Source organism: Serinus canaria, chromosome Z (genome assembly GCF_022539315.1).
Source record: "Serinus canaria isolate serCan28SL12 chromosome Z, serCan2020, whole genome shotgun sequence".
NCBI lineage: Eukaryota > Metazoa > Chordata > Aves > Passeriformes > Fringillidae > Serinus > Serinus canaria.
The window spans coordinates 23,489,458-23,513,202 of NC_066343.1; the positions used below are offsets into that span (position 1 = coordinate 23,489,458).

At 41.0% G+C, this 23,745-nt stretch overlaps 1 long non-coding RNA gene across 1 annotated transcript in view; it reads right to left on the bottom strand.

The window, feature by feature from the left end:
* LOC127061030 (uncharacterized) overlaps positions 1 to 13,697 on the bottom strand; it is a 32,720-nt gene extending 19,023 nt beyond the window's left edge. The window contains exon 1 of the long non-coding RNA XR_007780441.1: positions 13,560 to 13,697. This is a non-coding gene — a long non-coding RNA (uncharacterized LOC127061030). The remainder of the gene's footprint in view (positions 1 to 13,559) is intronic.
* Positions 13,698 to 23,745: the final 10,048 nt, after the last annotated feature.

Here is a 23,745-nt window from a genome sequence, read left to right on the forward strand (position 1 = left end):
ACTTCTCATGTACTTGAGGTGAGGAGATGGGGGAAGGAAACCAGGGGAACCTGAAATAGCATAGTGTCATGTGGGAAGGTAATATCATCACAGAGCTCTGAGCAACGGAGACAGATATTTAAAATTCTTTTTCATTAAAGAACATTTTTAGATGCTCGGCTATTGCCCTTCTTCTTTCTGTTTTCTGGGTATCATTTTAATGAATATGTATATTACTGAATATTTTATTTATATATGTTCCCTCCTTCTTCATCATAATTCTACCTTGTTACTAAGTGACAAGGCTGTGCTGTTGCTATGTTTTTTTCCCTCAATAATCCTGCTCGTTTGATGCTGCCATTCTTCTCCCTGTACAAGCAGGCCTCAGCCAACAATGGGGAGAAACAGCTGGCTTTGTTTCAAGGTCCCAGATTTTATTGCTGTTGGCAGTGGCACAAGTTATGCTGAGTTCACAGAGGAGTGGCCCTCTGAAAATTTCTTACTATTGCTACAGCACAAGCTGCAGCCTCCTGGAGTTCCACTCTACCAAGGGCAACCAAACTGAACTTGCCAAACCAAAGAGCTGAGTGACCTGCTAGATTGCTAGGAGACCTCACCTGCAAGTACATCCATGGGCAGGCACTCGGCAGCATGAGTCATGAGACCCTGCTTGAATTCAGACATCCCACCCGAGCCCACCTGAGGTCTCACTCAGGGAATTTAAATGAACCAAGAGATTACTCATCCACAAACAAGCCAGTTACAGATATCTATTGTGCTGGAAAAACAAGTGCATTTTGATAGGGGCATTTGCCCCAGGTGCAGTAATGCATTAATGCACAGCAGGGGCTGTAATGGCAGCTGGGCAGCATTCCACACTGATCCCACCTCACTGCCAGCCCAGTGCATGCTCAGGGAAAGATAACAGTGACATGGACCTCCTGAGGGGCACATCCAGCCCCTTTGGTGATGCAGGGATGCTGGGGCTGCAGGACTCTCTGCAAGAGAAGGCAAACTTCAGAGAATGTGCATTTAAAGGCCAGAGAGACCATCATTAAATATAGTGTGATTTTCCAAACACCCCGGGAATATTGCTTTACCCACCAATTCCTGCTCCAAATCTATTTGGATGTTTTCAAATTATGTTGACCTTGATACTATATTGCAATCTGGCTACCACATCAAAATATAGCTCTGCATTTATAAAAGCTTACACTGTAGTATTAATCAATTTATTTTTTACTAAATACGTTCACACTTCTTTCTCACACATCTCAAAGTTTAGTTAACAACAACCAATGGTTTAATTTAAAATATAAAAAATATCCTGTGTTATGCAACCACAACTAGAGAAATATTAAAAAAAAAAACAACTAAGAGAAAATAGGCCCACTTGTTTGCCCTCCTGCTGCGATTTGAAAAGCAGATGATCTGGGTTTTATTTACAATTGCTTTAAGACCATAGCTTTGTCAGCCAGGCTCCTGATCTGAGCCAATTTTTCCAGTTGATTTGCAGACCCCTTGAAATGGGTGTTTCTAATCCTGTTGTAAACACAGACATGGCAGATACCATCCTGGCAGATACCTCTCAAGCTACAACGTCCATCACAGCTGAGAGAAACATGCTGGGGCAAGGCTCCTCTCCCTCATCCCACTGCATAATCCCAGGTTTTCACACAGTAAACTTTTGTATCTGAGCCCAACAGTCTGTTCACTAAAAGACCAGACCTCATTTTCCCAAGCTCTCTTGCATTCCTGTTATTTTTCTATCCCTGATAAAGGCTGGTTTGCCGCTAGTTACCCTTCCCTCCCCTGTCCCACTCCCCAGTTCCCTCACCAAGAACTACTGTGTCAGAGCTTTCAGGCTTAATTGCTCTATTTTAGCATGGTTAGAAATTAATTTAAGTAGGAAAAATAGGGAGCCAAAATTCACTGATGCAGACAGAGAGATTTCCAGCGTGGAAAAGACAAACTCGCCTTGTTTCCCCTTGAAGTCTGATTCTTGGCATGTTTAATTTTAAACGAATATATCTCAGTCTGAGTGGATAGTCAGCTTGAAATCTGAACTGGTGACAAGAGGCTCAATGGCAATGAGTAGCACATTTTCCTCAGCTTCCTTCAAAAAGGTAATTATTTTTGGTCTGAGAAGTTTAGACTTAATTTGGCTGCTCGTTCAGTGAGACCTCACTCATGCAAAGGTTTGTTTCTGCTTGAAAACCACACTGAGTATAGGTACTTATGAATGAAGAAGCAGTGTAGCATGGTCAGTATAGTAAATTATGCAGCCTTTCACTTTTCTTTTAAGCTGAAGAATGCTTCAAGTTTTGTAAGTTTTCCTCTCAAAAATACCCTATACTCTATTTCTTCACAAAGTGATCCCATACTGGGTTCAGCTAGCTCTGTTTTTAAGAAGAATACCAACTATTGCCCAGGACAAAGCAACAAAATTACAGCAATTTTTGGCAAAGGAGAAGAAGTTTAATTAGCTAATTCTCAGATTCAGTTTTGACAATACGTACATGACCCGTTTGTGCCATATTTGCCAGGCTTTCTCACCAGGCTCGTTATCAAGGTACAACAGCATCTGGCAGTCCCAGGCACACCTACAGGTTGGGTGGAGAAGTAATTGAGAGCAGACAAGGACTTGGGGTTGCCAGTGGATGAGGGCCTGGGGCCAGAAAGCTGGAAAACCAGACGTGTCCTGGGCTGCACCAAAAGCAGCGTGGCCAGCATGGCAAGGGAGGGGATTCTGCCCCTCTGCTCTGCTCTGCTCTAGTGAGATCCCACTGCAGTGCTGTGTCCTGTTCTGGTGTCCCCAGTGTAAGGAGGACATGGAACTGTAGGAGCAAGTCCAGAGGAGGGACATGAAGTTGACAAAGGGACTGGAGCACATCCCCTACAACGCCAGGCTGAGACAGTCGGGGCTGTTCAGCCTGGAGAAGGGAAGCTTGTGTGGAGACCTCCTGGCAAACTTGCAGGATCTGAAGGGGCTTGCAGGGAAGCTGGAGAGGGACCCTTCATCAGGAACTGCAGGGGCACAAGGAGTAATGGGTACAAACTGAAAGGGTGTAAGTCTAGGTTAGATATTAAGAAGGAATTCTTTACTGTGAGGGTGGTAGGGCTCTGGCACAGGTCACCCAGAGAAGCTGTGGATACCCCATCCCTGGCAGTGTTCAAGGCCAGGCTGGATGGGGCTGTGAGCAACCTGGTCTAGTGGTAGGCGTTCCTGTCCATGGCAGAGAGGTTAGAACAAAGTGATCTTTAAGGTCTCTTCCAACCATCTCATGATTCTATGAAGAATGATAAGAACAAATATAAAGACTGGTCAATTCAGATGTAATATTCAGCAGTATAGAGATGCCTTAAATAAACTACAAGCAAAATAACAATTAAGTTTTGACAGAAGCATTTGCATAGAACTGTTAATAAAAAAATCACTTAACTTTATCACCTAATAAAAAAATCACCTTAACTTTTTTAATGATGACAAAATGACAATTAAGAATGATCTAATATGAATATTTAATTAGGTCTAATAAAATGTAAAGTCAAGACTAATTCCAATAACTAATTCCAAGGACTAACTTATTTTTTTACCACTTTGCTTGATTGTGAAGGGGAAAACCCCTACAACCATTTTACAATCCATTGCTGAAAATAAATTGGTGCTAACTGCTTTTTTCAGGAAAGCCACAGTGCCAGATTAGCATACAAAACATATTTTTAAGAAATATTACTTTTTTTTTTTTTCTGAGGAATAGTAAAATAACTTGGATGAATATAATTACTATCTGAGAGGCAGCATTTTGAGCTACATATACAGGCAAAAAAGAACAGGGTTTGTTTTTTTTTTTTTTTTTCCAGTTGTCATTGCCAGCAGCCCTACCCAATCCAGCTTTGAAGTCTGATTTGGAAATTTTTCCCAGGGCACCAGCCTATGATTTCTTTTTTCCTGGAGCATCCCATGGCTCTATGGAAACAGTGATACATTTGTGCTCCCCAGGGATCACCACTGCTGCAGAATGGATGTGAGCAGGGGAAATGACACCTCAGCTGTGAGTAGGAGGGAGGAGGGAGCCCACATTGCTGAAGTCCCCAAGGACTGAGCAGGGTGTTGGTGGGTCAGAGCGTGAGCCCAGCGGTGGTGTCACATTTCCACCTCTGCCTGTAGGTCACGTGTGTTTTGGAGGCAGAGTGACCACTGAAAAGCAGAGGTTGCCATTAAAATATATTGCTGTCTTTTGTTTCAACTTCTGATTCAGGCTAATTACAGCTGCTTTCACCCAAGACTGACCCTGCCCACTCTTTCTGGCTGCCCCAAATTCATAAAGACTATCTTAGGGTTTCCCTCTTTGAAAACTGAGTAATTCCATCATGCAAGCAAATTCCTATTTGAGACAAAACATGAAAGGAAGATGGAGGGCCTTCTTACTGATCAGGGGCATGCAGGGATGGATCACAGTGGGGAAGAGGTTGCACTGTTCTGGTGGCATCCCACTTACAGCTTTCAGAGAATGCTCCTACCAGAGACAGTGTCTGGCCAGCCAAGTCTGGGGACTGAGTTCCAGATTGGGAGGGTTAGCCAGCAGTAATGGTCCTTACCTAAAACACACCAGAGACCAGCAGTCAGGTCCTTGGCAGTTACTTCCCTGTGTCTGGGCAGCTGTTACTCCTGGGGGAGAAAATTAATGTCTTTCTTCCAAATCGCCATGTGTTCTCACTCTCATGTGAGTGAGAAATTATGGTGAAATTCCACATTGAAAACTTACTGCAAATGCAGCACCTTCTCACATAACCAACCTGCTCACTCTGTGAATTCTCACTTTTGCTGATTTCAGGTGACTGAAATTGATTTTTACTACCTTTTGCTTTCTAGTTGCATAAAACTGACACCATTGAGAGCAAGAGCAAGAGAAAAAGGTTTTCTCTATTTCATCAGCTTTCAAATTTCCTTTACCAGGGACAGTGCAGAACGATGCAGAAGACATGGCTTCATGTACAGATCCCAGTTATGAAAAAAACAATAAACGCAGACTTCTATATCACACTTTTTCCTAGGTTATTTTCAGGGCAGAGCCACTCTAATGCTTTATAAAATTACTTCCTGAAGACTGCATTTCTGCAGCAGCACAGCTATTTTTAGCCACCAAAACAGACTCTGGAACCACCAACCTACAAAACAAGCTGGGAGGTACATCAATACCAGCTCACCTGACATCCTCAGGTCTGACGCTGCCCCTCTGCTACCAAAAGGTCTTTTAATATATCTGATCTGTCAGAGAATATCCCAAACAATTAATTTCTAGTGGAATGGTTCCTCCAACACCATTCAGCAGTCTTGGCACTGAGCTAACATAGAAGGGCAGAGCTACTTAGTGAATACAAACCACCAGAGCAGACAGGTTTTGAGTAAGAGGTGAAGGAATGAAGTCTGGGGGAAGGAAGATCTGACAATGTTTTTGTCATCATGCAGCCATGTCATGTCACTGACTTGGCCCAAGCAGATGCTCCAGGCTCTGTGCATATGCCCTGGCAGCAGAAATGGAACTGGTTCTGTATGCTTATTTTTAGTGCAGAGTTATTTGCGTGGCATCGACAGATCTTCAGGTATAACAAGAGAAGGAGCAAGCAGAGAACAGATGACAATTTTGTGCTGTGCAGGAAACAGGGTGAACAAAGACCAGTGAGCACATAAATCCGCACCTGTAAATTATGAAGTTGCTCCTTTATCTACCATTGTTACCCAGAGGAGGGAAATGTCCAGATCTCGGTCAGTTTTGCTGCAGCACCAGTTGAAAGACATGCCAATGGCTCTAATTGCTGAGAACCTTGTTGTGGTGATGAAATTGATGCTTTATCTTCACTTTCAGTAACAGCCAGGGATACTGACTTGAAGCCAGAGTCTTTCCTCATGGAGACACATACCCCTGCAGTAATTGGCTTAATCTGCCCTCTGATATACATGGCCACAGATCGAGTCCCCTCTAACTCTTTACACCCAACACTCAAAATGCAAATGTCTGTCATTTGAAGGCCTAAAAAACTTTTTTTGCAAGATTCCTCTCCTGGGGGAAATTATTTCCAAATCCCTAAACTAGGAACCAGAATAGCTGCTGCTGGCACCAGTGTCAGTATTTCAAGCCATGGCCACTGCTCTCAGCCTTGTGCCAAACTGCAGCAGCTGTGCCCGAGAGCAGTGGTGCCAGTCTGTCCATGTCCTCCCCAGCATACTTGGAGAGGTGGTGAGGGAGAAAGAGAAATAAATAATTTCCTCTCACTTTTGTCTTCCCCTCAAAATGGGGTGAGGGCCCCTCTAGACACCTGGAGGAGCTGCTCCTTTTCTCAGGGGGTTCAAGGGAAGCTTCAAGAAGTTCATGGGGAGGCAGAAGGATATCTTGCTACCCATTTTGGGCTGGGAAGACACACACAGCTTCCAAAGCCGATAGATGTGCACTGTGGTGTTGGCACCTCCACAGTGCAGCCTGGCCTCGCCACCAGCAGGGCGATGTGTCTCCTGCACAAATCCCAGGTCAAAGCACCCTGGACATCACCTCCCAGGAGCACTTCCCAAACACAACCAGTAACAAGCAACGTTTCTGCAGCAGCAAACTCCTAGTTTGGATATTGTGGGATGGACTGCAAAGCCATGACCAGCCAGGCTGACACCTGCTTTTCAGGATTTGAATAAGAGCTGTCTCCATACTGTTTCTTCTGATCAACACCTTGTGGGTTGAATTTTTATTGGGAAGATTGACTCTTACCAAGTACTCTATGATGTTTGTGAACTAATTTGGGATAAGGAAGGCCATATTCCAAGGACAGTATTTAGTCCACCTTCCTTTCATCCAGGCACAGAGACAGGAGGGATAGGTAAGGTGCAGATCTTAAAGAAAGGGGTTAATAGGAGGTGACAGTGGAGAAATAATAAGTAGTGATGTCACAAATGAGTACTTTAGGGTCACTCAAGCAATCACCACCAAAGGTATTGGCAAAAATTGATTTAATATTTCTTTATAAAAATGTGCCTTAATAAACTCAATGGCAAGGTTTACTCTATTACCTACCACATGGATGAAACATACAAAGGTAAATCAAGTCAGAATCCATTTAGAGTGACAGAGACCAAAGATCCAACAGGGTATGAGGGGCTCTCCCCTTGAGTCATGAGGCTCAGAGTGAACCCCCTTGCCTTCTAAACTCATTATGAAGCCTAGCTGCACCTAGGGCCAATCTTAGTCTCAGACTTGGACAATTGTTTGTATCAAAGGAATCAATTTGTTTGCAAAGGAATCAATTACATGATTTCATTAGTATTAATTTAGCGTGCTATCAGCCAGTTACAGAGGATTTGTTGCAAAGAATGCATTTCTCTGCCTTAGGTAAGGAAGGATGTCTTGATCTCAGGTAAAGAATCTCAAACTTCGAGAGGCATTCCAGCTCCAGTGGAGATCACACTTATGCAGCCACACTGCCTAGCAGGGAGAGCTCAATTAGGCTGTCATATTTATGGGATAAAGCAGCTGGCTCACAGTTCAAGTGCATACAGCGAGAAAGGAAAGCATGAGACTCCTTGAACCCACGCACACAAGCATTAACAGCTTGCCTGGTGTTCCAAGTCCACGTGCACCTATGCTCCCTGGGCCACTCTGCCCCTTTGTGGCTTCCCTGGGGAGATTTGCCTTGCCTACACCCAGGCCTTTACCTTCTTTGGAGTTTGTACCAGACTGCTGCTAGTTTGGTTGAGGAGGTTGAGTGCATCTATCACAGGTGAATGCTCTAAGTCTGTCAATTTCTCATATCTATCTAGTTTGTCAGTTTGTGCAAATCAACATCAGTGAAACCGAGTAAGCTTCATCTCCTGGGGAGCTGACCCTTTATTTCAGACATTTCTTGGTTCTCAGCTGCCATGAGGATGAAACAGCAGGCTGTTTCATCACTGCTCTCAGACTTGTAATTGATGTTTTATCATTAGAAGTGCTTGAAAAGAGGTTGAAAAGCAATTTGAAGCATCTGAGAGGTGGAAAATCATGTGAGGAGTATGCAATGGGTTAAACTAAATAATTTCACCTTTTATCCTCACCTTTTATCCACACCTTTATCCACATCTGAGTGACTGCATTCAAATATTTCCAAATATTTTTTATGTTCCTTTCTTGCTTGTCAGGGTTATATATCCTTGGATAGGGTTTCTATAACAGGTTTCTAACATCCTTTCACATACCCTTAAAATTGCCTGTAATATTAGAGAGGGCTCTAATTTTGCATAGTTTAAACCAGTCCTAACTGCAGAGCTGTTACATCCTGTGCATCTTGCCTCAAGGCACAATGTAAATGAATGTGCAGCTAAGAATAGGGCCTTGTGTCTCAGCTGAGGAGAGAAGCATGTGCCTGCCTACATAAGAAGTAGGTTACGTTTCTAATAACAAGCACCTTTTTTCTTTCTCTTTTTTCAGGAAAAAAAAAAGGCAAAATTATCAACAAATTTGAGCTGATCTATTCTCCTTGCCTCATTCCTAAGCAGATAAACTATATATATAAGAAAAACAGACAGAAAATTCCCAAAGGAGAATCTTGTCTTGTTTAAAATATAATGAATTCAGTCTTCAGAGACCATGAAGTCTGAGAGTTTTTAAGCTCTGTAATGTCAGTCGAATAATTATCTCACAAAATGCATTTGTGTAGGGGAAGTCCCTCTGGCTTAGTTGTTTTCCTGCTATGAAATGGAAAGCTGCTAACCCCTTGGAAAAAAAAAAAAGCACAGGGAAACCAAAGAACATCAATTTTTTGTAAACACTTCTTTCCACTTGTATTCTTCACCTAAGTTTTGATGATGAAACACCTTAGAAATAAGGCTTCTCTTTGACACAGACTTCTCTCTCAGTTGCATGTGCAGACAACCAGAGTGAAACATTAAAATAAGGAAAAATAAACCTCCTGCCAAACAATCGAGTGTTAAACATGTCATTAACTGAAAACCTTGGACTAGGTTGAAATACAGACATTTCAGAAAAACACTCTTATCAAATAGCTTTTTTTCATTAGGTTCATTAAAAAAAGAGTATTACTTGAATTGCAATGTGACTGTGACATTAACTTGATTAGTTTTTTTCAGATGTAGAATATTTTACATTTAGGAGATAAAATCTGGCAGCATGGCCCCATGGATATGGAACTGTATTAAGAATTAAACTGTTAATTGGCCAGGCAATTGGACAAAGTACATAATCCCTCTGCATGATTCATATTTCTTCATCTTTAATACAGAGTTTTCAGGCACTTCAGCTTTCCCAAAGTGTTTTGATTTACACAGATAAAAGGCTTAGATTAATTACTATAGATGAATACTGAAATGCCATAAAAGCATTGCTTAATGAAATATTGATTTAAAAAATATCAAGTAGGACTAAGCCCTTGCTTCAGATGTTGAGGAAATGCCTGTGAAACAGGGGTCTCAGATCAGTCTCCTCAGAGATGATTCCTGGCTCTGAAGAGAGGAGCAGACAGGATACTCAAAAGCCCTGAGTTGTTCAGTGGAAAAGTCAAGCCCTGGGTCCCCTAAATGACCATCAGGGATTGCCATTGACGGTCCAACCACACGTACCTAAGATGCCACCACTGCTCACAGCAAGATCCCTGGTGACACCAGTGTCTTCAGGTTGTTTTGTTTCTTAAGTGGAAATGAAACCTATGGGAGTTGAGGGTATAATTTCATCTCTTACAAAAAGCTTCAAATTGTGTGCTCTCTCTCTTTATGTGGAGAGTGGCCTGGACCTGGAGGGGTGGGGGTAGCATTTAAAGGTTAGTAACTAATGAGGCAGTGTGGAATCAGAGAGACCAGAGACAGGGGGAGGAGGAGGCAGTGGTTTCTGAATTAGGGAATCAAAAGAGAGCTATTTACACCTATATCTGCAGAGACATTTACAGTAACCCATAAACACCGACAGTTTTTAATGCACTGTGAGTATTTTAGGTGACAGTGGTATGCTGAAACATTTCAACAATAAAGTCAGAAAGTTTAAATACGAAGGCAATTTGACAACAGACTTGTAATTGATGTTTTATCATTAGAAGTGCTTGAAAAGAGGTTGAAAAGCAATTTGAAGCATCTGAGAGGTGGAAAATCATGTGAGGAGTATGCAATGGGTTAAACTAAATAATTTCACCTTTTATCCTCACCTTTTATCCACACCTTTATTTTTATGTTCCTATACTACTATTACAGTCCTTCTCTGAATTTTGCCCTTTTTTGTGTTACTACCTTTTCCTCTTATGATTCCACATTTTTGTCCTTCTTTCTTTATGCTATTTCATGTACTGGATGGCACTGAGATAAAACTGACCACAACCATGTTTCCTGAAGCTACAATGAATGCTGCTTAAAAGTTTATCAATCTAGCTAGCTTTTCTTCCCTGCCAGAAAATCACTGGGAAGAGTGGCAAGGGACAGGCATGGCTAACTCAGATCAGAAGCCCTGAGGCTGCATCTGCCAGCACATCACAGGCCACAGAGCCAGCAGCTCTGGCAGTGCTGCTCATTCACCAGAAAAAGAGGAGAGACACGTGCAAAGCCGTGCTCGCTCCTCTGCCTGCTTCCCAGCCTAGACCTGTGGTTTCTGAAATGAAATTTGGCTGCTGGGGAGGCCAATGGCACAGCATGGCTGTTAGCATTTGCACCACACTGGGGCTGCAGATGAGCCCCTGGAAAGCACCCAGGGCTTTGGGCTGCAAATAGGCAGGTGAAGCTCTGAGAAACCCTTTACTAGACTTCGGTGCAGCCAGGTATTTTATCAGAGGTATAATTTTAATTGTATCCACAATCCCACTGAAATCTGTATGGCTATTCACATCTCTGCATTTAGGCACTTTCTGTAAGTACTTTGCTGAATCTGTCCCTGGAAGCTTATAGATTTATTTTTTCTTAACCATGTGTAGACCTCTTACCCCACAGAATAGTTTGACAAGTTTAATTAACAACCTGAGAGCCACTTAAGTGACCCAGAAGCACAGTTTAAAGCACAGATGGAAGTCAAGACAAATCAAGTAAAGAAAGATAAAAACTCCAATAGGGTGAAATTCTAACCTTGTATCCCAGTGCCTATGCCACAAGTATCCCACCCAGCTTCCTAGAGACCCTTACAGGGGTGAGGTGACATTCAGCAGGAGCCTAAGGTACTGAGGTTGGGCACATAAAAGCAGAGAGAGCAGACTGAGACATAAGCAGAAAAGGAAGAAAATAAACATCCAGTGAATGTCTGGTCAGCCTGCAGAGGCCACCCACAATGTGTTTGAGGGAAGCCTGTGGAAGCTTGTAGCCCCCTGCTCAGAGCATGTGAGCCCTCAGCCCTCTGCAGCTCTGTGCATGGAACATTAAGAGGAGCCATTCAATACCACAGAAATTATAGAAACCAATAGTTAAACCCTTACTGCATTTCCTGGCTTATGGTGTGGGGAGTGGGGAAATCTCTCATTCATCTCATGGGCAGCAAGGCATTTCTGGGATTTTGTCGGTGTCAATGAGAGAGCTGCAGGCACAGACACTCAAGGCACACTAACTCATGTATTCTCTCAGGATCATCTCTGCCATGTACACGAGGCACTGATAAAAAGAAATCAAACCCAACAGAGAGCAGCTTAGGGTTCAGTTTTGCCTTTTCTGCTGGTATCCAGAATGCAGTCCTCCATTTCTGTCACTGTCCTGTTCCAGCTATTTCCTTGAATTAGCCTGGTCTGTGATCCTACAACTGAGGACAATACAGAAGCATAAATAAAAAATATCTGCACAGAAATAATTTAAAGGGATGATCTAGAAATAGACTGAGTTCTCACCCAGGGCTTCAGTTTTGGTAGTGATGGTGGATTTGATGTGCCTTATTCAGACTCCATGCTAAATTCATACATCCATCTCTTTTTAAAGAGTGGGAAAATTAGTCTTGATTTTAGCTCTGTCACTTCAGGGAATGAAGAAGGAAACAGCCCACTAAAATAGATCTGAACTCAACTCATGAGGTGAAAATCTAACTCTTTATGAGTATCCATTTAGTATCTAGTAAAAGTACAGGACAATCTAGACTGTATCCATCTGATTTTATAGTTCTCTCAACAATGGAGACAAATCTGAAAACTGGATCTATTAAACTCTTCGCATAAAAAACAAAAGCTTGTAATCAGCAAAAAAAAAAAAAAAAAGGAAAGTGTGAAAAGTTTCACTTAAATTCCCTTTTTTCCCCCACTGTAACTTCTCTCCTACTATCACTTCAGTGATTCAAATTCTACTCCACCATCTGTTCTGAGAAGAAACAAATGGAATCTGTCTAATTTCTGGAAATTCTGAAACAACCTGCGTAATCTCATTCCAACAAAGGATCCGAGTACGAGTCAGCTTTTTGATCTTTATGTTTTACAAGAAAATGCAGCTGAGACTGATCAAAAGAATGCTTATAGAACAGAAATCAAACATCCCAACAGAGTAAATATAGACCAAAATATGTATATATAGAGTCCTTCATTGCTCTGCCTAATGTACTCATGACCTCAAGTGACAGTGTCCCACTCAAGCTGCCAGACTGTGTAACAAGTCTGAAGGATGTTCACAGCAAAGTTACTGAATAAAGTTCACTGAAAACTCTGGATTAAAAGTTAAAAGTGAGTATCAAATCTGTAATCTAACTTGGCAGATTTGAAACCATGTTTTTAACCTTGTCAGCTGCCCATGAGTTACACAGCATGAAAATCATCCCTTCCCTTTGATAGCCAAGGCAAGAGTGCATCATCTTTCCACAGTGATGTTTGGGGTACATGACAGATGAGCCTCCTCCATGTTCCTGTTCAGTGCTGAGAGGTGCAATTTTGCTGACAATGTACATCAGCCCCTCTCCAGGAAAAAAAGAGTTTTCAAAAAAATAGATTGAGAGGGGAAAAAAAGCATTTTGGAAGAACTCTTGAACTTTTTCACCTGCATTCCCAACTTAGCTTCTTTCTACATATTAGGTTTACACAGAGGTAACAGATAAGAGTGAGAAGAAATAGAGCTGTTATTCCTCTCATTGAAGATAAGCATAAGCAGTTATGCAAGCACCTTACAGACTGCTGGTTAAAAGTACAGTGACTAACCAGATATCACAGCAAGGAGTCTTTACTTCCAGACATCTAATGAACATTGCAGACTTATCTTATACTGGTCTATAAAACAGGTAACTGCCTTTCAGATTCCCTCTGAGGAAGAGCACGTTCCATCAGCACAGGCACCTGTAAGTAAAGCCTGGTGGGGACTTCAGTCACTTCTGCTGGAAATTTCTCTTTTGCCTTACAGGCTACAAATAGGTGGTTTCTAAGTCGCTGTCTAGTGTGGGCAAAATCTGGCATGCAGATATATAAACACAGCCAGTGTAAGTCTGAAACATCGGAAAGTTTTCTTCTTTAAGTACATTTTAGAGATATTCTTAAAAGTCTTCTGACAGCTGATACACACCTTAGTTATTCTTTGCCATGTGTATGGTCCAGACAGAAATGTTGACAGTGCTAGTTTTGGAAATAATGGGTATAGGAGTCACCTAAAGAGTGAGCTCTGTGGCAGTTCTTACCATGACATGATCCTGATGAATAGCACCCAGCTGAAGTTTAGCAGTCAGAGCATTTGCTTCTGCCACTTCCCTCCTGGAAGCCTGACAAGTAAGTAAGCAGTCTCAGTGAAAACCAGAATTATTTCAGTCCACAGGAGAGTAGTACCCACAGGCCCCTTTCAGAATCTGGACTGCCTTACTATGTCATTGTACAAGCAATCCTATTCCAAAAGTTAAAAAAAATATAAAAAGTCAGATACAAGTCAGATAAAATCAAGTGCATATAAAAACTGCTTCACACAGAATCCTGAATCCTGCATGAGTGACCAGCTACAGAAGAAAAGAAAATGGAAATTGTTTCAAAATTACTTACAAAGTACTAGAAGATGAGGTCAGTAGAGGAGAAGGGGAAGAATACAAACGATTCTTTCAAAGTTTTAAATTAATCATTTGTCACCACTGGTCTCCAAAAATTTGTGATCTTAAACCATTATTTTAGCTAAAACAATATTCTTGTTTCAACATCTTACAGACTGCCAAGACTAAGTGAACCCTACAACAACAGAGCAGAGGAAATCAGAAAAGGGTTCTTATTACATTGCAATAATGAGAAACATCCTCGTGGCTCACTGCGGGCCTGTTCAGAGCTACTTTTACCTGCTTCTGCTTCTGTCTACACAACTCCACTGAGAAACAAAATATATTATCCTGTATAGTAAGGTGATCTTCTCAGCTACCTCAGCACCCCACCTAGCCCAGGTATGTGTGCATACCCCTGCTTTGACCTGCCTATGTTCCCATTTTTTATTTTTGCTTGCTGTGGAACTGGCATTGGATATCTCTTCCTCAAGAAATCCTACGTGACAGCACCTCAGGTTCCCCAATGAGGACAAAACTGGATTCAAAAGACATAACAAACACTATTAAAATAGACTCTACATAACAAATCTGGATCCCAACTGAATTTAAGGGCCACAATCTTATTATTCATATTGTAACAATGTAAATTCTTACACAATTACTTATTTTTACTATCACAATTAGCTACATCTTTAGTATTCAAGGAGGGGTATGATTATTAAACAGAAGTCTTGGGGGGTGAGTGCTATTCCTTTCAGACATCCACTCTCCAAAAGGGAGCCTGCTTGGTTGATTTCCCTTGATAGATGATCTATATTAAAAGATGTACCAAAACACACAAACACTTTGTTTCCTTTTCAATTTAAACTCCATTTTAGCTAATGAGGCAGGCACTGAAGATGTACTTTGAAAACCTGGCTTTTATGGATCAAAGAATAAAAACTGCCTGTATGTGAATTTTATTACTGTCAGAGAACAGATCTTCTTATTTTTTTAGTTAAATTACTAGACACCACTGTCACATACTGACTTTATAAGGTTTTTTCAATGGGTTAAGATATCTGCCTCCTGACTCTGCTGACCATTTAAATTTCTAGACCCAACAGGGGATGTGAGCAAGTACTCCCTCTATTTAAGCTGATGTAATGACTTTAGAATGGATCTTAACAGAGGCAGCAGACAGGATTCTCTAATAGTTTAGCTCCCTGTCCAATTTATTACCTTTCTGTCACCCTCTTAGATATTGCCAGATCCCTGAAACACTACAGTTCTTTTCTCTTCACTTCATATATGTGACACTTGATAAATAATTTGATAGCACTTTGTGGTGAAATGAACTCCACTCAAAATTTCTCTGTCCTCCCACCTCTGACCCTGGTCCCAGTTCAAAATCAGCAAGAGACCCCAAGGACTAAGGTTATGAATTGATATCAATTTGAAAAGATATAAGAAACAATTTAGGTGAGCACAAGAAACCATCTGTCCTTCAGAAAAGACAGAAGTGCCAAAGTACTTTCAGACATTCCTGAAGCAAAAATGCTATCCCTCTTGGACATCGCATCAGAGGGATGCTTCTTGGCTATCTTCAAACTTCACCAGCAAGGCCATATGCTGTAGTTCTGTCTGCAAGTTGTGAGTAACCATGTGTCTATCATTCAAGATTCAGTTTCATCCTTTGACTACATTTCAGGTCTTTGCAAAGAGAGGCGAAAATCTTTGGGATTGAAATGCCATGTCACTTTGCTTTAGTTCAAGCAGCCTTTGGCCTCTCTTTTATGAAAAACTCCAGATCATTTTATATCTCTATAACAGTTTTCACAGCCTGAAGATGTCTCTCGGGAAAAAGGTGAATTAAAAGCTATCTTTATCTTTAGTGGGCAGCACATTTAAAGCAACTCTTCCCCCATGGATCTTCAGTGTAACAGAACAGTACTAGAGGATAAGTACAGGCAAACATCTGATGCTTGGGTTCCTGCAAAAATAGAGCAAACTTCCTAACAATCGGATCAAAATTAAGAATAAAGTTTGTATAAATAGTAACATCAAAAGCTAGTAAAAAAGCCCCAAACAAACAGGGAAGAAAAAAAAAAAAAAAGCCACACACAGAAACAAGAACCCACACCACAGAACAAAACAGAAGCACAACAAAGAGAAATGAAGATAGGAAAAAACTCCAGTTATACTGTCTGGATGCTAAAAGCACCAGATAAGAGAAATAGTAAAGGAGGACATACTCACCCACTTCATACTTTACTCACAAAGCAAGAAATCAGTGCCCAAGAGCAGAGATTAACATGGACCTGAGAAAAAATCTGATTCGCATGTTGATCCTTATCTAAAATAGAGAACTGGGAAACCAGGAAACCTTGGAAGACTACCTAGGAATTTAATCCTCAGAGATCTGTCACACTACATGTTCCCGAAAAATAATTCTGATAGAAAGTAAGAACTACCTCTGTTACCGAGTAATGGGAGAACAAGACAAAGCAAAGACAATAAACTTAGGGCTGGTGTAAAGAATGTACTAAATTCTATGCTTTGACTGAGAGAAATTTAGTATCAGAAGCTCTCCATGGGGAAGAACAAGTAAGTGTCAGAGAGCAACCTGAGAAATGGTGACTTGGAAAAGGAATTTACCTTCAGAATAAACATGTGCCTTTGGTAGGGGATTAAGCAGGAGTCACAGTACTGCAGTCCACGTGGCAGAATGATGCCAGAAGTTGCTGAGCCCCACCTGCTTGCTCAGCTCGCCCCTTTCCAGGGCCACCAAACCCTAAATCCAGCTCCTGAAGTGCCATACAGAATGGAGCAGCATTGACGCTTTGAAACCCAAGCAACCACTACACATATGGTGAATATGGATATGGGTAGCTATGGGTGAAGTCTGAGGGGGAAAAAAAAAATGAACTATGGAAAGTGGAGGGGGCAAAGATGCAAAGAATGATAAAGTTAGAGCTGATGGGGGGGGGCGAGAACAAGCTGCTAATGTGCTCCTAAAAATTTATTATAAATGAGTCATCCATTTCCAAATGCAAAAATGACTGTGTGCAAAAAACTGTTCATTAAGTGTCAGGTAAACCCTGAGATCATTGAGCTTTTCCAGTATTTTCCTAGGAACAAACTGACCATAAAAGTGCTAAATAGTTCTGCAAATGGTTAATTCAATACAGATGTATCCCTCTGCAGCAGGATGATGAACCAAGACCCATCTGTGTATATGGATGTACATAGCCCTGAGTTCACATGTCTCTGATAAATGGAAATGGAAGGAAACAAGGAGAGAACAAACTTTGCCTGGGTGGCATTCATATCCCAAGGAACACATTCACTTCAAGCTTTGAGTGGTAGGACAGCACCTGATTTTGTGACCTTAGAATACAACTGCACTCAATACATCAAAAATGAGTTTCATATAACCAATCTTCTGCCTTTCTAAGCACAGAAATGGGATGTGACTTAAGTTGAGAGTTGACATCCTGATGACAGGTAAGAGTAGACAAAATTTGAAATAACTTCTGCAACACACTTCCATCCAGCCTAGCCACAAAACTAGGCTCAGTTACACTGAAGGGAACCTCTGGGCTCACCTCCCATCCAGAGAAGATGCTGCTCCAACTAAGGATTTGCTGAAACTGAGAAAGGCAAAGAAGAGCTGGCCTAACTTAGCACATACAAAAGTGGAACCAAAAGTCTGAATGTAGGCACTTTAGGACTGAAGTGCTGGGGGTGGTGGCAAAGCATCCCTAGGACATGTTTCCCATTCGAAATTGGAGACAAACTGGATGAAAGACAGTCTTGAGCTCTTGGATTAACACTTTAAGGGACACACATCAAGGGAAACTACTGAGGGACTAAATGCAATGTTGTGCCCTCTACAGTCACACCAGTAGTTTGTAAATATGCACAGGAGCCAGATCAGGGTTCAATAATGCAGGCAAGCACAGTCATAAGGTGATAATCCATGTAGGCTTTAGATAGTTTTATTTGGCAGTGTTTCCAAGGACCTCTGTATTTTTTGAGCTCATTCTTTTTGTTGCCTATGTTTCTGCATGCCACTCTTTCTTTCACTTAGAGCAATAAATATTTTCAGATTTTAAATGTGAGTACACAGACCAGGAATATGGTGGTCTGATGAGATGCTATTAGAACCTTTGCAGCCTAGTCCATTAGAATATTTCAATCCACTTCCACATGCTTTACTTCAGAGTTGTTTGTATCATAAAACCAAAGATGTTCTGTGTTCTTATCATTTGCTGATAAGAAAACCATCAGTCTTACAAGCTGAGCAGCTAATATTTATGTATACCTTGGTTTTGATCATGAACCATACCTTTTAGCAGGAAATTAAAATCTACTGTGGAAGAGTATCAAACCCATGCTTACAAAACCCATCAATGGAAAACATAGCTGATGTCTCTTCAGAGGATTTAACTTGACCGTGTTACATTAATCACCTCTGAAGTAAAGGAATGACTCATAATTGTTTTCCATTCCCTTGTGTTTGCTTTTTCAGCATTGCAGAAATGCATGGGCCAGGACCATGGATCATAAATCTCACCAGACTTGTAGACAAGACTCTGAGTGGATTTTGCCATGCAATGTTTCATGCTGCCCTTTTTCTTCTGATTATAAAAATGTGTTTCAAATACTGGTATTTCTGAAGCATCAATATTTTCAACCTTCTGTACATAACATTCTGAACATAATGCTCCCATCATTCCTTATGGATACCAAAATGAATTTATAAGGCTATTCCACATTGTCTCAGACGTTCTCAGATCTATTTACTCCTCAATAAAGTGACTGAAAACCACTGTGTACTCAAATAAACAGACTGTACTTACAGATAACAGAAAGATCTTCTGGCTAATCCAGCAAAACTTCTGTAGAATAAACATTTACACAATCATTTAAAGAAGCAAGGGAAACATTTGTTTTGTAGCAGGACTGATTATCTAATAAAAGTGGATTAGGTATGTGCCCCATGTGTCCAAATATCCTGCGGTCTTTTCCCTTCCCTTTTCCCTTCCCTTCCCTTCCCGTCCCTTCCCTTCCCGTCCCTCCCTTCCCTTCCCTGTCCCTTCCTTCCCTTCCCTTCCCTTCCCTCCCTTCCCTTCCCTTCCCTCCCGCCCTTCCCTTCCCTTCCCTCCCTTCCCTTCCCTTCCCTTCCCTTCCTTCCCTTCTTTCCTCTTTTCTGTATTAGCGTTTTCTGATCTTCTCCGTTGTTCAGCTGGTTTATTTCACCACTTCCCTGTATCACCAGTAGTGACCTTGAGTGTCATGGTGATGAATAGTGCAATTTTATACAGTATAATCTATTTGTGAATGATTTTTTACTGACTTTAAGATTTGTACTGAGTCCTTCAAAAGTGCACACCAGCAGAGGACTGTTGACAGAAAAATGGCAACTCCTGACCCTTCTTTTGAAAAGTCAACAGAGTACATATGTAGCAAATAGGAAAAGAACATGGCAAAACATTAATTTCAATTTACAGAGTGTAGGAAAAGTTGTGAGCACAACCAGTTAGCTCAGTAAGCTAAGGTAAAATCAGTAAAAGATAGAATCCATCAGCAAAAAGGTCAAGGAAGAAACTGGTGCGTTTGGAGAAAGGTTTTCACAAAATCCAAAGGAGAACCAGAATTCCAACTCATGATTTCGTTGGATGCATCATTTTAATACTGGGGCTTATAACTGTCCTCAGAGATCATGTTCATGAAATCTGATGGATTAAAAACTAGAGACTACAGATAGGTATCTGCATTTTTCAGATAATGTGCTGTTAGCATGATGCATAACAGTGGGATTTCAGCTAACTTTAACTTGTAGCTGGAGAGAGGGATGGACAACCACTCCATTTATAATAAACTAACCTAAATCTATGAAAATTAACCCCTTTTTTTTTTTTTTTTTTTTTCTTTCCAAGCAGGCTCTTTCTGAAAGACAAAGTCTCTTACAAGCTGGCACAGTAGTGTTTTCCTGTTCTTCCTCATCCTTATGTCCATATACCTAGGGATTACTGCTGCGCTGTATTCCCAGACTGGGTAAAAAATCCCAACTTTTAAATACAGGAGAAATATAAGCAGAAAGGGAGAATAAGGAGAAAAGACTACGCAAAGAAATCTGTAGCATCTTTGACTGGTCACCCAGTCATCAGAATTCTTCTGTAAAGATATGTGCATACACACACACACACACACACTCACACACACTTCTTAGTCAAAAGGTAGAGTAGCTCTTCATACAAGTGATAAGAAGATCCCTTGTATCTTTTTATGCATGAGATATGGTTGCTGCATCTGGAGGTTAACAGAACTCCAAAGGGCTGAATTTTCAAGGATTAATACCTTGGATGCAGAAGTGGGCTCATGTGGCAGCTGAATGCTCTGTCTGATTTGAAACCACCGAAATCACTTGACTGAAGATAGTTATGACAATGGGGCTACTCTGGCAAGTAAAAAGTACAGTCATGTCTGCAGCCTGGGTTTGATTTAGGCAGCCTATGAAATTCAGAATAAGGTACCAAGTTCATGCTTTGTGACCTTGCACACTGGAATAAGGTTGATTAATAGGAGATTTCCTTTCTTCCAACACGCTGAAATCATTATACCACAGGGATACGACCTCTTGCTCAGATAATTTTACACATTCATATCCAGGCCTATCTGGAAGGAACTCAGGGGTAGATTTTATTCATCTAACATAGTAGTTGAAGAATGAACTTTGCTCCAGGCAGCAGAATAAGCTCCACCTTTGGCTTCTTTCATACTGAGTATCTCAACTAAACATTAATTTAAAACTTCTCTGTTCTCAGACAGAAGATGGATCTTAAAACTTACCAACTTCAGTGCTGAGAGAGACACTCACCCACCCAAAACCTTGTCTGTCAACTCTAGCAAACACAGCTCGTTCAAACAGAAAGACACTAAAATTACTTGAGATACTTTGCATTCCCATTTGGGTGCTATTTGCAGAAGTAGATAAGAGCACTATTGCCCTATTGCACTATTGCAGAGCTTGAGGTAATTCAGAACCTGGTGTCTTCTGTCTTGACATGCAGAAGAGAGCTCAGACTGTGCTTCTTCCTACTACAGACCCAAAGGAATCAATCAGTAGGCTGCCAAACAGATTTTATGGGATAGATGCAGGGGTGACATTTGACAGGATATGGGGAGATGCAGCTCAGTTGCAGGATATTAAAAGCACTCCAAGTCACTTACTGGGTACTACAATGAGGATTACACACAGTCTGTGCTGTCCCAAGCAAGACCTGAGAAAACTTCTCACTTCAAGCATCCTCAGCAACATACTATGTTCTCTTGCTTAAAGGAGACTCTGCTTTGCTTGTGTCCTTTCTGGCTCTTTATATCTATTTTAACTAGGATGGCTTTTTTATTATATCTAGTATCAGATTACCCAAGAAACTGGGATCACTGCCATTCATCCTGTTAGACAGTGAGTGAACACAGCTCTGAAGGTATCAGTTTACACCTATAGGTTTCATTTTTTCTACATTTATCTGATGCACTTCACTTCTATTGCAGTAAATCCGATTCCAAGGATATTTTAGATTGCTGCAATTCATAAGGATGATGTGGGGAAACAATAATAATTTTATTCAAGTAGGCAGTTTGGCAGCAAAGAATAAATTTTATCATTGATTAGTTGAACATAGAGTTTGCTCCATAAATGGCTAAATATGAAAGGGAATATCCTGAAAGACTGGTCTTGTTTGACTTCTCATACAGATCTTTTCTATACCTTTCTCAAAGTGAGTCTCAAATTTGGGGTGATGAGAAAACCTCAACAAAAGCTTGTAGGTAGGATACTACCTGGAACTGTACTGAACACTAGCCTGAGAGAGGAGTAGGGATCCTCCTGGGAACAGAGATGAAGGAAGAGAAAGATCCTTTTCTGTTCTTGAGGCCTGTGGTGTCTCTCTCCAGGCTGTGTATGAGCTGGAAGTAGCAAGAATTTGCTAGGAATTAGAAGAGCAGAAGATGGTGGAGATCTACCATCACAAGGCACAGCTCCTGACAGAGGTATCACGGACTCATCTGATGTGCAAAGCACTACCCTGACCTCATTCCTTACAGGGAGGAATCCTGGGCAGAAATGCAGCTTGCATGAAGAAAATATTCTCATCCCTTCCAGAATAAAGAGCTAAGCAGACAACACATAGTCTGACTTAAGTTTTTTTTCCAATGTAGTCAGCATCTCTGACCTTTTTCTGATGCACTATCCAGGAAAGAGGTAGCAACTGCTCAACTAACTGCCAGTCTGAGCTGAAAACACAGGAAAAGCCTTAGCTGCCCCACAGAGCTCAACACGGAGGAGTGCAAAGAACAGGAGACCAGGTCCTTTCCTCAGTCCCTGGGCTTCACTGACCTCACTGAGATTCATTCTCTGCCACCAGCAAGGGTACTGGCTATGGCAAACACTTTGAAATTAGAAACAAACACAAAAATGCAAACATTATTTTAAATGGTACTACATACTTAACTGCATAATTTCTTAAATCAAACCGATTTTTTTCTTTTTTTAACAAAGAAAAACTTTTTAACCCTGGAAGCAGAAAAACAGACAAGTGCATGACAGAAAAAGCAGTGTTCTCGTGCTGTCCATGAAAAGCAATTTATGCAGAGCTGCCCTACCTACTGAAACCATGGATGGGAACTAAATGAAATAAAGGCAGCTCACCTGTATGTGGAGCTCTTCATATTAACCCTCATGGCATGATCCTTCCAACACAGTGCAGATGTGAGGAATCTTGTTAGCATGGTCCAGGGAGTGCCGCTTCCTCCTCCCTTCCCCTGAATGACCAGAGGGTGAATTCCAAAAGAGCTCATCTGCCACTCCAATGTGTCCAGTGCCAGCACTAGTACTCCACAGCTGCCTGTGCTAGCCTCTGTGGATCTGCACAGCCATCTCAGAGACAAGTACTACATGCATCCATATTTTCTTGAATGTATATTACCATAAAGGGGTAATTAATATTTAACACATTTAATGACAAGAAGTTAAAAGTGCTCTAAAAATGCCATCATCTTATTAGAACAGCTGGTCAAGACAGTTATGCTTCCAGCATGTGTAAGACTCCAAATTACCTTCCTATGACTTCAACAATCAGAGAAAACATTGGATAACCATGAAATGTATTTTAACCTCAATGGAAAAAAGACTAATTCCTCTAAATGATAGGGGCAAATGCTTCCTGGATGCATAGCTGAACACAGATAAGACTATCTGATTTGTAACAGACCAGTAGTTTTTATCTCTTGGGAAACAAAATAATGAGGGGATAAAGGGATGGTCTAAACACTTTATTTATTTAGTTAGTTAAAATCACAGCATATAATTTGGTCTGATCAACAATTAAGAAGGCCAAGGGAACATCCAACAAAACTGAATAATTTCTATGGAAATAGAAATCAACTTATGCCATTGCAGATAAAAGCATCTTAATAATTTATCTTAATGAGACACCATCAATAGTGTACCAGTCAGCAGCAATGCGGTTCACATACCTACTCAAAATCACTGTTATTCATATCTGTTCCATAGAAAAGGAACTTTCACACAGTAGCTCAAAACATTACTCATTTTCATTGGCCAAATAAGCTATAAAAGCTTATAACACAAAATGCTACTATATTTATTCACTGGTCAGCAGACATTACTAAGCTTTGTCATTATTTTACCATAATGCACTATGGTAAAGAGAGAAATCATAATATTTGAAGATATGATATGCCAATACAACCAAGCAATGAAATGTTACTGATGATGCTGGAATCAAGAATATGAGAATACGAACAAGTGTAAAGGGGCGCTTATGCTATTTTATGA